We start from the raw sequence: 16,296 nt of genomic DNA, 5'->3' as shown, positions 1-16,296 counted from the left end.
CTAAGCAATTTACTTCATTTGATTCTCACAGCACACTGTGAGCTGGGTATTAGTGTAGGCATTTTTCAGCTGACAAAACAGTCTCAGAAAAGTTCTGTGCCTCAACACAAGTTCTACATGCTATAAGCCATAGGGCTGGGACTCCAACTCATGTCTGCTCATGCCCTTCTTAGAAATAGATTTATTGTCCTTTGAAAAATGAGGGAAATGAAATAATTTCCCCAAATAAGCATTCTTTTTTTTTTTTTTTAATTTGCATTTATTCTGCAGAATTTACTCCCAGGCCATAAGTTTTTGTTTCTTCAGTTTCTTCTGGGATATCTTTTTCTTCTGTGCAACCTCCTCTTCTGGTTTAGGAACAATCTGCTCTTTTTCAGTAAGGATCATCTCAATGTGGCAGGGAGAGCTCATGTATGGGTTAATCCGACCATGAGCCCTGAACGTTCTATGCAGCATCTTGGGGGCTTTGTTCACCTGGATGTGCTCAATGACCAGAGAATCAACATCTAAAACCTTAAGTTCAGCATTACTCTCTGCATTTTTAAGCATGTGCAGTAAAAATTCAGCAGTCTTCTTGGGCCACCAACCCTGTGTCCAGCCCCACTGTTTGGCCTGGGCACACCTACCAACTCCACCATTGTAGCGACAGAATGGCACACACTGCTTCTGTAAAGTGACGTCTCTCAGATACTTGGTGGCTTTTCAGATATGCATACCCTTGATGGCCTGGGCAGTTTCACGTGTGTTCTTAAAGTGAACACGAAGATTTGAACCTCTTGATTTACATGATTTCGTAGGGTTTTCTGGGTCAAGCGAATAGCAAACCATTTTCAGAGGTCACCTCAGGCCACTTAGGGGAAGAGCCAAATAAGCATTCTTAATTAACTTTCCAATTCTTTTTGTTCCAATGCTTCATTCCGAAGGTTGGATATACAGTCAATGAGAGTTCCAATTCAAAATCTGCATCAAGTTTGAAGAGCTGTGTTGGTGTGTTGTTTCAGGAGCTGCCAATCTAATCAACATAGCTTTTGTCTAGGAAAGTGAAGTCAGGGGCTCAAAGTGTCCAGATTTCCACTTGTGTTATCTCAGTAGACACACAGCTGCAAATCAGTAGCTATAGTCAGGTTTCTTTGATTATTCTCAACATTTCCCTCCAAATGAGGGAGAAAAACTAAGAAAACTGATGTTGAGTCTAGTTGGCACGTTTTACCCATCAAGATTCAAGAAGCTGAAATGTAGAATCAATTCTGAATGCCCAAGAGCAGGGAGGTGTTAATGACTCACCTTACTGGGCAGATGTCCTCCTCCCTTGCCACTTTGGTTAAGGTAGGCTTTGGTGACTCGTGGCATATCTCCATCCTTTGTTAATCGGGGGTGTTTGAGATTATTGAGTCAGCTGCCGGAATGAGTCCTACTATTCCTCTTAGGGTCTGAGTTAGCTTCCTGGTCCCATAAGTCTGCTCAGACCCTGATTCAAAGCCTTGGATAGGTCCAGGATCCCTGAAGCCACCATGGAATGATCAGCAATGTACATGTGGTTGCTGAGTATCAGGAACTGCTGTTCCCTGACCGTGGTCATCCCCAGTTAGGGAAGCTGGGAACTTTAGACCCCATTCCATACCCTGGTATTCCCCTAGCCTCTGAGTCTAGGTTCCTCATTCTCACAAGTTAACTCTATTCACCAACCCCTTTCTCAAAATTGGTCTGCACACACGGACCTACAATGTTCACCTACTTCTCTTTGAGCCTGTCTTCAGAATTGTTAGAGGCAGTTTATCTGCTGGGAAGTGTAGTCTTCTGCTTCATCCCTGTCTTCACATTCTGCCTGGATTCTGTTTGGACTTGGAGAGCCCCAGACCAGGTGTTAATACTCTCTGACAATGGTGCAGCAGTAACACCAGAGGGCAGCAGAAAAAGCAAGGGTTTGAGTCAGATGGACTTAACTGAAATATTGGCTCCAACGTGCATTTAAATAGTCAGGGGACCCAAGACAAGTCTCAGTTTCCTGTTATGTAGAATGAGAGAAATAACTGTCGTATGGGGTTGTTGTAAGGTCAGAGTCAATGCATATAAAGCACCTGGCTTAATGACTGGTATGTATTAGCCATTTAATAACTGGTAGTGTTTATTATGTCTTTCAATAAACTATTTGAACAGTGGGAAGCAAAATGTAACTTAGGCATACTTAGCCTCTGGCATGGTTTGTAATATTGAAAATAAGGAAACCAGGACTTGAGTTCTCCTGTACCAGCCCAGGGATCTTTAGAGAATGCCTATCCTGGTTTTGGTGAGGTCGCATTCTCACATTTCTCAGGTATTTTAAAGGCAGATCTGACAAGGAAGAGGAAATTTTCCCTCTAGTACTGTATCTGGATGGTGCAGCCAGGGAAGACCAAGAAAACCTTTGGAACCTCCTGGAAAGTTGGAAATTTAGGCTGAAGAACTGGAAGGGTTGACAACTTATGGAGGTTTGTTAGACAGCAGAATAGCTTTACAAATGAAGTGCCTGAAGCCAAAACTCTTAGGCCATCTAAAATTAGACTGGACAAACACTTGAGAGTGAGCTATGCTAGCAGGGAAATGAACAAGGTGGCCTAAGGGCTTTTTCCATTTCTAATTTCTGTGAGTCTATGGAAAGATGTCTTTCTTTTCTGTATTTTCGAATGTATTTTTTTTCTTTAGCCTTCTCAGTGTTTTTTTTTCTCCTCAGATACATTTATAAATTCTACTTACAAAGCTTAAAATTACAGCAAAAATGCCATTTCATACTGTTAAGTTTAGTCCATTTTAAATCCTGTCTTGCAAATTTCTCCTCCTACAAAGCAAAGCTGTCCCATCATGTTGCCTTATGGCCACTGCTATTTTTGAATTATATTTAGAGTAGAGTTAATCCACCTTTGATAAGGAATTTAATAACCATTGGCAGATCAGCTTGTGACTTTATGTTGTGAATACAGCTGCAGATTATGGAGCATCTTTCATTTTAAATTATTCCCTGGGATGGAAAGCCAGTCCAAATGCAGAATACTTTGTGTTGTAAAGATTAAAGCAGCAATCTTGCAGAAAGAATGGACAGTGGACAATGGCAGTGGACAAGGCTTTCAGGATGGACTCTCAGAGAGGAGTGTAATTGGTTGTGAGTGTATGGGAGGGAGTTGTGTGTGAAAAAGCAAATACAAGAATGGAGAAGCAATGGGAGGGACCCAGAGAACTTTAATCATGGCACTGACGTTCAGAGTTGGCTGGGCTCAGAATCTAGACTGGTACAGGAAGCAAGTTTTGAAGATTAGAGCAAGCAGTTGGGCTGGAGTTTAGCAAAGTAGCTGCAGTGTTAGGATCTTACCACGGCAGGAGGCAGGACCCAAGAAGGAACTGGATAATGGGTTTTGGCAACAGAAAAGGACACAAGCTGACATTTCAGTTTAGCCAAGAGTTTTATAATTGTCATGTTAGGTCACAAGCCAGTGTCAGCAGCCTGTAGGTGTAGGTAATTGAGAGTACTGGGGGGACATGCTATTGAGTGAGATTTATAGGAAGAAAGAAGGTTGTTGACTTTACAACAGCTCCAGACATAGGTCTACTTTGATTTCAACGTCCCTTTGTTTTTAGTTTTTACTCAGATACTGGATCTTCCATCTGGGAAGTAAAATGTAAGGGAATTAAACACTTCTAGAATGTCTACCATTTAAAAAGAATTTGGTTAGGCACTTCCATATGCTACACCGTGAACTGTGACAGCAGCCTATGATATAGTTATTTTTATTTCTATTTTATAAAAGGTAGGAGGCTCAGATGGGTAATTCACCCTAGTGCACACAATTAATAAGTGGTGGCCTTTAGATCCAGCTCCAGGTCTGCATGATCCTAAAGTCCCCACTGTTTCCACTCCACCATGCTGCTTCCTATGGAGGCCCAGTGACTCTGGAGGCTGGGCTTGGCATTAAGTATCAGGTGCCGTTGACTTCCTCCCTGCCTGGATCTCGTTCTCCTTCTACTAATCTCTTAAAGATCTATTCTTTCATTCCCCCCCCCAATTTAAAAAAAAATAGACTTCATTTTTTAGAGCAGTTTAAGGTTCATGGCAAAATTGAGCAGAAGGTACAAAGACTTCCCATCACTACTGTAGTAACTATCTAACAAGGCTCCAGTCTTTTTTTTTTTTTTTTTTTAAGATTTTATTTATTTATTTGACAGAGAGACACAGTGAGAGAGGGAACACAAGCAGGGGGAGTGGGAGAGGGAGAAGCAGGCTTCCCGCTGAGCAGGGAGCCCAATGCGGGGCTCGATCCCAGGACCCTGGGATCATGACCTGAGCCGAAGGCAGACGCTTAATGACTGAGCCACCCAGGTGCCCCAAGGCTCCAGTCTTTACAGCAGTTCTAACATCCATCCTCCTCATAGCAGCCAGAGTGAACTCTCTAAAATGTAAATCAGATTACTTGGTAAGTAAACTCCAAACTGCTTACCATGGCCTAGACAGCCCTAAACAACCTGGTCTCTTTCTATTCCTCTGATGTCACCTTTCTTTACACTCTATTTTGTTCATATTTTCCAGCCATACTGGCCTCATTTCTGTCTCAGGGCCTTTGCACATGCTGTCCCTTCTGTTTGGAATACATTTCTTCTATATCTTTGAATAGTATTTTTTTTTTTTTGTCCTTCAGATTTAAGTTTCATCTTAAATGTCCCTTCTTAGAGAGGACTTCTCTGAGAAACTGAGTGGCCCTTATCACTTTCTACTAAATTAACCTATTTTTATCTTTTTCAAATCACTTCTGTACCTGAAATTATCTTATTTACTAATTGTTTTTTCTTCTTATTTTAGCCTTTAATGACATAGAAAATCACCCCAAAGTTAGTGGCTATAACAATCACTTACTGAGGTCACACGTCTTTGGGTGAGCCAACTGGACTGGGCTCAAGTAAGTGACCTTCTGGGTTAAATTCGGCTTATTCATGCATCTATGGTCAGGTACGTGGCTCTGTCTGAGGGCTGGTTGCCTGTTGGCTGGGGTGACTGGGGCACCTGGACTAGGTTTCTCTCATCATCTAGCAGGCCAGCCCAAGTTTATTCATATAGTAGATAATAGGATTCTCAGAACAGAGTATACCAGTTCTCTTGAGGTTTTGGTGCTGGCATAATGTCACTTCTGCTTAATTCTATTGGTCAAAGCTGCCCAAATTCAAGGGGTGGAGAATAGACATCACCTCTTGATTTATAGATTACATTGTAATGGGGCATGGCTATAGGGAAGGAATACATACATAATGGTAATCATTTTTTGCAAACAACCCACCATAGCAGTGTATATTTGCAATTCATTTTAGGTTCTTAGCAACTGAATCCCTTTTTGAGTTTGAAAGATTACCCACTTTATGGATCTTTGGAGGGCAAAGATTATTTCTTCCTGTAGGGACCAAACAAGCTACATAGTTTCTTTTCATTTTTTTCCCCCTTAAGGCACAGGCACTTGTGCAGGTTGGAAGTGAATAAGGTAGGCCAGTAGGTTCCTTGTGGAATTGATTTTTTGGTTAGAGTGACAGCAAAGGTGACTGTCCTAGGTTGGTCTTATTTGCAGTATAGTTGTTTTCCTGATAGAAAAGCAACAAGAATGAAAGCTGTAGCACCTCAGGCTCTGTGGCAGGCAAGTAATTTCCTCATCAGGCCAATTCTTTTTTTAAATTTATTTATATAATTAATAAAGATTTTATTTATTTGAGAGAAAGAGAGCATGCATGAGCAGAGGGAAGGGGCAGAAGGAGGGGGGGGGGGCAGAGAGAGAGGGACAAGCAGGTTGCCGGCTGAGCAGGGGGCCTGATGTGGGGCTGGATCCCAGGACCCCGAGACCATGACTTGAGCCAAAGGCAGAAGTTTAACTGACTGAGCCACCCAGGTGCCCTCTCATCAGGCCAGTCCTATGAAAGGTTTTGTATGTTGTTTCTGGAATCTTAAGTTTGAACCTCATTCTTTAGACCTCTCACAGATCCTATGAACCACTCAATATTCTTTAAAAGACTCCTTTTCTTTGTAATCCTCCAGAGTCAGATTTGGTTGCTTTGCCACAAAGAGTTCTCTTCCAGCAGTTGGTATCAGGAATGGAGTTAATTTTTCTTATGTAACAGGAAGAGTTAGATGGTTGCCGGGTGAGCCCAGCTGCTCATACAGCTATCAGGATTCTCTTTCTATCTTCCTCCTTGGCCATCCTTAGTGTGTTTTATCTTTAGCTGTTGTCTCCTGCTAGCTCCATGTATTACTTTCATGTTTCAGGCAGGAAGGGGTGGCACCAGCTATGTCTGTTTCTTTTATAAAAAAAGCAAAAGTTTCTAGAAGTGCCCCTTTAGATCTTCCCTTACACTGTCTTGGCTTAAATAAGATCCTCTAGTTTACCGACTTGAGAGATTGGGAGGTGAGTATCTGACTCTCTAACCTCTCTGAGGAAGGCACGAAGGGAGGAAGCTAGAGAATGTGTGTTGAATAAAGTGATGACCAGTGCCCCTCACATTCTTAGTCACTCTCTTTATAATGATGGTTCCTGGAGACCAGAGGCTGTGCTTCATTCATTGCTGTCTCTCCAGTGCTTAGAACAGTGCTTGGCAAGTTCATTGACTGAGTGGCAATAGCTGGAGATTCTTTCTTTAAAATTTATCTTATCTTTTGCTTTTGTGACGGAACTACCATTTTATTCTAGGCCAATTATTTATTACAGATCTGTTTTTATGCTCTTTTTCTCTCCCCAGTCTTTTCCATCCTCTGTCTACATTACATTCTGCTACTAGTATATCATCTTGAATACTATTTTTGTCTTGTCCTTTTTTTCTTCTCAAAAATTTGTGTTAGTTCTGTTGTAGCAGATCTCAATCTCTCAGCCTGGGATTCAACTCCTTGCATTAGCTGTCTGTTACCTCTTCCACATCAGCAACTTAATTGGTAATCACTCACAAATCCAGCTAATCTTGTGGCCATCTGGTATATGCTGTCATATCCAGGGTATGCAGAGTGACAGACTGTAGGGCTCCCGGGGGCAAAGGCAAAAGGCTTCCCTGTGATGGGAATAGGTGAGATACAGGAAAGACCCTGAATATAGGTTGGGCTGCCATGTCGTTTTGTTGAAAGGGGTAGGGACATTTGTCATTCACTTTGAACTTGTATTTAGTCTACAGTCTCTTTGGTAGACATATCAGGCAGGGAGTCTGACTGGGTTAAAGCAGGACTGGTCTAGCTCAGTCCAATCAGTGGGGTGCTTGTGGCAGTCTTTTTGAGAAGTGGAGCATGAACCTGGATCAAGAACAGCAGATTGAAACACAGACTGGTCTACAGGGCAGAGTACAGGGAAGGCTGAAGTTCAGGGGCATCCAGCTGAGCAGGAACCAAGCCATTCCTAAATCCGTAGAGTGGATAGGACCATGGGCAGTCAGCCTTGGATCTTGTTAGTCTGAGACTGGGGAGACTGAGTCTGTAATTTGTTCCTACAAATTTGTTCCTCACCGTTGGCAGCCAGACCTTGTTGGATCATGCAGGGACTGGCAGCATCATCCACTTGCCTTCTTTTCTCTACCTTTACAAATGTTCCACTTTTTGTTAGAAACATGTTAGAAACACTCTTTTCTATGCTTAGAGGGTGATTTTGAAAAACCATTGGGGGGGCAATTATGATATATCTCAACTTATTTGATGAAAAATTATTTGAACCATTTTTACAATAAAACAGTATAGACACAGATAAATTTGACAGGATGTTTTTCAGGCAAAATTAAGAATTAAATCTCAAACTTTGATTAAAACTCCAATCTATGATTATACATTCATTCATTTCATTAGGGGTACTAGGATGCAAAGAACAGAAATAGAGAATTCTAAGACAAATCAAGGGCCACTAGAGACACTGTAATCATTATGGAAGTTGTTCATTAAAGATACATGTACTAAGAATTTAAACTGAATTCAGAAATTTCCATTTTTAGAATGAGTTAAAAAGACCATGCTTGAGATTAAAAAAAAAATATTCTCTAACAGGAAAGGAAAGTTCTTGATGATAGCATTTGGTGCTAAGGATTAGAATAAAACTGCTATTTGGAGAGAATAGCTAAATGTCTTCTTTTGTAAGGTAAAAATGTCACCTCAGTCTAAAAGAATTTCAAGGTATTTTTCTCACTTAAAAAATAACCTATGTCTCTCTTAAAATAAATAAATCCTTCTGTATAGTGCACTTTTATTCAAGAATGTCTGTGTCTTCTAAGCAATAAGGGTCTTCCAAACATTTTAACAGTCTAATCACATGGATAGATTGAAACTTTTCAGTGTTATTTTTTCATAGCACATTGGAATCTTCAAGCACCTAAATATTTTCCTGTGGCAGGGTGCTAAGAATACACCAGGGGAGTTTACCCCAAATCACTGTTTTCACTGGCAGCTTCCAATAATTGATTTGAAATCCCAAGAACTTCTTATCAATTGAGACAGAAAATTATAAACCTAGGGTCTACTTACCTGATTATTTTAAGCAGAAACAGCTTTATTGCTCTGCCAAGTTATTTAGGAATAATTTTGTGTACTGACTTGTCTCTTAAACATAGTTTGGTTATATATATTTTGAACAGAACTGCATTTTTTTTCACTCATACTGAAGTTATTCCTTTTTATGGTGAAATAAAATATATTCCTTAACACTACTTTGAATACTCTTCAAGACTTTATGGAAGAGGTGATTGATCCCTGACAGACAAATTTTTTAGAGAAACCCATTTTTTTTAATTCAGTAAATACTTATCAAATTCTGACCAAGTGATTATAACTCAGTAATTTGTCCTGAATTAAAAAATAAGTTTTGTCAAACCACAGAAATGATAAATTTTAATTTAGTATAGCTTAAATTCTTGGGATATGTAGAATTCAACTTCAATAATACTATTTCTCCATAAGACTATAATAGACCTCAAGACATTTAAATCAGAACCATTTGAATTTTAATTTAAAGTACATTTAGATCAGTTTCATCTGATCAGTCACTAATGGGAATGTGAAATTCCACTGCGATTTGGGGATCTTTCTGTCATCTCAACATGACCTAGACTATCTTGTCCATTATAGGCCCTATCCATATCATAACTGTAAATATATAATTTCTAAAGTTTGCTCATTTTATTACATGAGTAATAATCTTCACCTTTTTCACAATTCTTTCTCTCAGTGATTCCAAGACACAGATTACATCCTCTACTTGAATGCCTCTAATCTCTCTCACTTATTCTGACCTCTCTCCTAATCTCCAGTGTCATATTAATAACTGCTTTTTGAACATCACCACCTGGATATCTTCCTATGACCCCAAATAAGTATGTTAAAATGGAATGGATTTATAGAATTCCTGACAACATTTTCTCCTCTTATGAGAATTGTTGTTAATGACACTATAATTTTGCTAGGCTTGAAAAATTCGAGTAACTCATTTAAATGAGACCACAGCAAGCACTTAGTAAGAGCCAACTCTTGTCATTTTTGCTCTTCCTGCTTCATGCAAGTTTTGCTGAACTGTGCTCTGTGCTGGATTCTATAGTTACAAAAGATTATTCATTTAAAGGATTAAATAAATTACCTATCTCCTTGTCCTCTGCAATCAACCTATTGTTATGTTATTTTCGGGCTACCTCTGAAATTTTTTGGGAATAATTTCCTTCCTTTCTATTCCTGTTTTTATTACTCTATGTCAGGCTCTCAGGAACTCTTGATTTAATTATTTTTAGAGCCATCTCACTGGTCTGTCATCACAGTCTCCTCCCTCCAAATTATCTGACTTCACAATGTCAGGGAAGCGTGCAGTTCTGATGATGTCATTTCCCTGCTCAAAAATCTTCAGTGCATTTCCATGTTCTATAGAATAGAATCAAAACTCCTTAGCCTGGCATTTTTGATCCTTCACACAGATAGGCTTCAACATTAAGTGGAGAATATTACTACAAGGTGGTTAGGACTCTGTACTACTTACTAATAGTGTGTCCTTTGGTAAATTACTATTCCTTTCTCAACCCCAGTATTCCTACCTGGAAAACAGGGATAATAATAATACATACCTCATAGAACTATTGTGAGGATTAAATAAATAATTCATTTAAAGCATTAAACATGGTGCCTGGCACAAAATAAGTAATCAATACATTTTATTATTGTTATTACAGCAGTGCTAGATGAATTGATAAATAGATGTTACTCATGGAACTTGGTATCCATTCAGTTCTACTCTATAAGTTTTACAAATGGGGACATGAGTCTGCTATAGCACTGGGAATTATGGTTCCCCACCATTTAGTTCCCATGTATTTCTCATTAGCAATTATTTCCAGATAAAGGGCTATGCCTGTTTTGTTGTATGGAGTGCATTAAAAACTGTAGTGACCACTTGCCTAACAGGATTAGTCATAAAACCCAAAAGTCCACCAATTGGTGAATGGATATACAAAATATGGTATATTCATTCACCAGAATACTATTCAGCAATAAAAAGGAATGATGCACTGATATATGCTAAAACATCACTGCACCTCAAAAACGTTATGCTAAATAAATGAACCCAGACACAAAAGACTCCATATTGTATGATTCTGTTTATATGAAATGCCAAGAATAGGCAAATCTTTAAAGACAGAAAGATTACTGACTGCTCTGAGCTATGGGTGGAATTGAGAAATAACTGTAAATGGCGACAAAGTGTCTTTCTGTTGATGGAAATGTGTATGTATAGTTATGTCATTAATCATATGTGTTACCATCACCACAATCAAGACACAGGCGTGTTCAATCCCCACAAAGATCTCCCTTGGGCTACCACTTCCCCATACCATCCCTACCCCTGATAACCATCTCTCCATCTCTATAATTTTGTCATTTCAAGAATTTTATATAAATTAAATCATAAAGTATGTGAAGCCATTTCCATTTAATTAATTTTTGGTATCTTAGGGGTTAAGTATGCCATATTATTAATTTTCTGTTTTTTAATTTTTCTATGTTCTATTGATGCCTTCTTGTGAGATACTTGAACAGTTTTTAGAGTTCCATTTTTATTTATCTATATTATTTTTGAGCATATCTCTTTCTGTTAGTGGTTGTTCTAGGTATTACATTATACATATATAATGATTGGTTCAATGATGTAGACATTTTACCAGCTTAAATGTAGAAAGCTACATTTAACCTTCCCCATTTATAATTGTTTTAATATTTCCTCTACATACATTGAAAATTATATAAGGCAATATTATACTTTTTGCTTCAACTGTCAAAAATCATTTAAAGATTCAAGAGAAGGAAAGTCTACTCTATTTATTCATATTTTTGGTCTTTCTGTTGCTGTTTCTTCCTTCCTGATATTCCAAGATTCCTTCTTTTATCATTTCCTTTCTATTAGATAACTTCCTTTATCAATTCTTTTAGAGTAAGTCTGCTGATGATAAATTCTCTTAGCTTTCCTTCATGTGAGCATGTCTTGGTTACTCTTAGTTCCTCAAGGATATTTTCACTGGATTAGAACTCTAGTTGACAGCTGTTTTATTTTAGCACTTGAGAAATGGCTGCAATTTCCTTTTGGCCTTTCTGGTTTCTGATGAGAACTCTTGCTGTCATTCAAATTATTTCCCCCTTATAAGTAATGTGTCATTTCTCTTTTCTGTTCCAAAATTTCTTCTTTGTCTCCACCTTTCTGGTTTGATATTGAATTATCTTGGTGTGAATTTCTTTGAGTTTATTGTCTTTCGGTTTCAATCAGCTTCTTGAATCTGCAGTTTGTCTTTTGCAAAATTTGGGAAAATTCCAAACATTATTTATGGGAATATTATTTCAGCTCCACCTTCTTTCTCTTTCCCTTTTGCAACTCAGATGACCCAAATGTTAGCTCTTTTGTTAAAGTCCTAGAGTTCCCTGAAGTTCTGTTTATTTTTCAAAAAATATATTTTCTCTTTGTTTTTCAGATTGGGTAATTTTTATTGTTTTATCTTCAAGTTTACTGATGCTTTCTTCTGTCTTCCTTATTGTGCTGTTGAGACCATCCATTAGACTCTTAAATTTCGGTTATTATATATTTTCAGTTCTAGGATTTCCACTTGGTTTTTCTTTATATCTTCTATTTCTTTGCCAAGATCTTTTATTCTTTGTTTCAAGTGTGTCTGTAATTACTTATTATATTATATTTTTATAATGGCTGCTTTAAAATTATTGTCAGATAATTACAACCTTTTTGTTATGTTGGTGTTGGCATTTGTTGACCATCTTTTTCAGTCAAGTGCAGATTTTCCTGGTTCTTGGTATGATGTATATATTTTTTTCATTCTAGATATTTTGGGTATTATGTTATGAGACTGTGGATCTTGTATAAAACTTGTGTCTTAGCAGATCTCCTTTGACACAATGCTGCCAGGGGAAAGGGAGTACCCCTCTTTACTTCCAGATATGGGTGGAAGTCCAGGTTCACCACATTGTTTCATTTGACATCCTGGGGAAGGAGGACCTCATTACTTCTGGGTGGAGGTGGATTTCAGGTTTCCTGTGTGGTCTCACTGACCCTGTGGGCTGGGGTGGCCTCATTACTGTTGAATGATGGTGAAAACTCTGGCTTTCTTTTGGGTTCCTTCTAACACATCTTCAGACACTGCAAGGAGGGGAGCAGTGTGGATCCATTATTGCCAGGTGGGGATGGAAGTGCTAGGTCCCTACTTGGTCTTCCCTGATGTCATCTCAGCATGGGAAAGGGAAAGATGCCACATTGAAGCTGGGAAAGGATAGAAGTCAAGACTTTCCAAAGCAGGTGGAGGTTTTTTTCCCCCATGGTGTTTGGTTGTGGTTGGCAGGTATTGTTTCTGCATTGCTAGGGTTGCCCCTTTCCTGGACCTTTGTCTAGAGAGAGCTGGCTTCTGTTGGGGCATTTTTTATCTGCTTCCATTGGTGTTTCTGGGTTGCTGGCTTCTCTAGTACCCAGTCTGGATACATCAGGCAAAAAGACAACTCAGGGAACAGATTGTTGTATCATTCCTAAGATACCTAGTCCTTCTGCCTCCTTTTCTTATCTTTTTCAGGGTATTTGTTTTATATATATAATGTCCATGGTGTTGAGTTGTACTTAGCAAGAGGAATAAGAAATGGTTTTTTGTTAAAATCCTGTAGGTCCCTGAGATTCTGTTCATTTTTTTTGAAAGACCTTATTTATGTATTTATTTGAGAGAGAAAGAGAAAGAGAGAGAGAGAGCACAAATAGGGGAGCAGCAGAGGAAGAAGGAGAAGCAGGGAGAGGCTCAATCCTGGGACTCCGGGATCATGACCTGAGCTGAAGGCAGATGTTTAACTGTTTAACCGACTAAGCCACTCAGCTGCCCAATTCTGTTCATTTCTTTAAAAAATCTATTTTCTCTTTTTGTTTAGGTTGGGTAATTTCTATTGTTCTATCTGCAAGTTCACTGATTCTTCTCTCTTCTCTATTATGCTGTTGAGACCATCTATTGGGCTCTTAAATTTTAGTTATTATATATTTTCAGTTCTAAGATTCCATTTGGTTCTTCTTTATATCTTTCTTTGCCAAGGCTTTCTTGGTCTGGATAATAAATTTTTATCAATTAATCTGAACTTTTTTTTTTTTGCCACTCTGCTTTATAATGTAGGAGTATTGATTTGTGTGACCTACAAGGAACTTGTATAATGATAAAACAGGCAAGTAATGAGGTTTATCAAAGATACACCCTCTTCACTATGAAAAAATTAAGCTTTGAAATCCCATCATAAGAAAGCAAGGTAAATAGAAAGAAAACCAAAAGTATATTCAAATTGTGGATATGTATAATTTTTTTCTCCTAAAAAGAAATGGCATCACCAAAAACTTATACATAAATGTTCATAGAAGTATTATCCACAAGAACCCAAGACTGGAAACAACCCCAATGCCCTTCAACTGATGAATGAATAAGTAAAATAAAACAAATTTTAAAAATCCGTAATATGAATTACTATTTGGCAATAACAGGGAATTAAGTACTGATACATGCTACAACATGGATGAACCTTAGAAACTATGCTAAAGAAGCCACATATCACAAAAGACCACATATTACATGATTCCATTTACATGAAAGGTCCAGAACAGGCAAATCCTATTAAAAATGGTAAAAAATAATAGGGGGAAATTTAGTGAAAATTAGAGTCTTAAATATAGTTACTATGTTAATTGCAAATATCATGACAATAATCTGTATATACTGAAATCTCTGATTGTTTTTTAACTCTTTTATCTCTACGGTAAGGGCCTCCCTGAAGTTTCCCATTCTTTTCTCAAGCCCAGAAAGTATCCTTATGATTGTTGCTTTAAATTCTCCATCAGGCATGTTACTTATATCGGTTTCACTTAGATCTCTGGCAGTGACCTTATCTTGTTTTTTCATTTGGGATAAATTCTTCTGTCTTGACATTTTGTCTAAGTCTCTGCCCTCTTCTCTGTGTTAGAAAAGCCAGTTATGTGGGCGCCTGGGTGGCTCAGTTGGTTGAGCGGCTGCCTTTGGCTCAGGTCATGATCCCAGGGTCCTGGGATCGAGTCCCGCATTGGGCTCCCTGCTCTGTGGGGAGCCTGCTTCTCCCTCTCCCACTCCCCCTGCTTGTGTTCCCTCTCTCGCTGTGTCTCTCTCTGTCAAATACATAAATAAAATCTTAAAAAAAAAAAAAAAAGAAAAGCCAGTTATGTTTCCTGCTTCTGAGAGTAATGATTTTATGAAGAAGAGATCATATAGTGGCCAGGGTCTGGTGCTTCAGGGAGTGTCTTCAGAGTGTGCTGCATGCACTCTGCTGCTGTGTTTTGGCTGCTCTATCCTTTGGGGCCAGTCATCTGCAGAGGCTCTCCTTGCCTGAAGTGGGCAGTGTTTGGTCCTTGGTCAGTATGTGGTGAGTTTCAACTAAAAGCTTTATGGAGAAGGGCAGCACCACCAGAGTGGAGGATTGTGAGACTTGGTGTAAGCCGGTTAGGCAGCCAGTGTCTGTGCTGGCTGCCAACCTACCATAGGTGGCTCTGTGTTTATGCTGAGGGGCAGGGGAGGGAAATGGCACCAGTCAACATTTTTGTCCCTGGAGAGGCATCTCCATGCATGTTGCCTCTCAGGGAAGCACTCTGAGAAGAGCAAATAATCTCCCTGCTGTGTGTCCCAGGCATTTTTCAGATTGCTATTTTCACACTCTCTGCCTCTGGATTGTTTGCCCTCTCTCTCTCTCCAGGAGCGGTGCAGTGTACATTGGGTTCTATCCTAGGCAGCCCGACTTTTATAACTCCAGCCTTTAGGAATGTGGTGTGGGCAGGGGCCTGCATAGCTCTTCTGGGGGAGGGTCTTGCTGTGCTGGGACTGAAAGAAGTTTGACCAAGAAGGGAAGGGCATTCCCGCGAGAGCGCACAGGGGTGTGGGACTTGGTGTAAGCAGGCTAGGCAGCCACTGTCAGGGCTGAGCTGCTTTCCACAGGTGGCTCTGTGTTTATGCTGAGTTGGGGGGGGGGGGAGGGAATGGCTCCTGTTGACTCCTCTGTCCCTGGAGAGGCATCCACTCCAAGAAGACGGAATAATCTCCCCTCTGTGTGCTTTAGGTGTTCTTCAGATCCTTGTTTCCATGCCGTTTGCCCCTCCCCCGCCAAGGGTGTTGTTTGCCTGTCTTCCTTCCAGGAGCAGGGCAGCGCCCTTAGGGCTCTATCCCAGCCAAGCCAGCCTACTGCTAAAACTCCAGTCTTCAAGCTCCACTGCTTGCTAGAACCCGAAAATCAGCTCCTCTGGTTTTCCCAGGCCGTGGTTTTGGGGAAATGTTCTCCTTGTACGATCCCCTGTGCATTCTACTCTCTTTTCCCTTACCCTGTGACTGGGGCTCCCTCTGTTCTACAGCACCCATGATCCATTTCTCCCCCAAACCACATCTCCACACTTCCTATCTTCTTCAATGTGGCTTCTTCTCTCCATTTAGTTGTGGAGTTTGTCAGTCTTCAGGTTGATTTCTGGGGTATTTAGAATGATTTGATAGTTATCTAGTTGTGTTCAAGGGATGACATGAGCCTAGGGTCTTCCTACTATGCTGCCATCTTAGCTCCCTTCCTATACCACATCTGTGTATATTGAAATCTTTGCTAGTTATCTGTTCCTTCCAAGAAGCATTCCATACTACCACATTTTGATTAGTAAAGTGTATTTGGACTGAGTTTGTCTCCCCGTTAGGCACTAAGCACCATGAGGACAGAAGCTGGGCCTGTCTTGTCTATCATCACATTGCAGAATCCAGCACAGGTCAGAGATCTGGGTC

At 39.7% G+C, this 16,296-nt stretch overlaps 1 pseudogene; it reads right to left on the bottom strand.

Moving 5' to 3' along the window:
* Positions 1-246: 246 nt before the first annotated feature.
* Positions 247-853, bottom strand: LOC123858216 (large ribosomal subunit protein uL22-like; annotated as a pseudogene).
* Positions 854-16,296: the final 15,443 nt, after the last annotated feature.

Source organism: Mirounga angustirostris, unplaced genomic scaffold (genome assembly GCF_029215605.1).
Source record: "Mirounga angustirostris isolate CCGP_5_RB_7025 unplaced genomic scaffold, mMirAng1.0.hap1 SCAF_4, whole genome shotgun sequence".
NCBI lineage: Eukaryota > Metazoa > Chordata > Mammalia > Carnivora > Phocidae > Mirounga > Mirounga angustirostris.
Note: the sequence above shows the minus strand (reverse complement) of the source record. Positions and strands in the feature narration are given on the sequence as shown.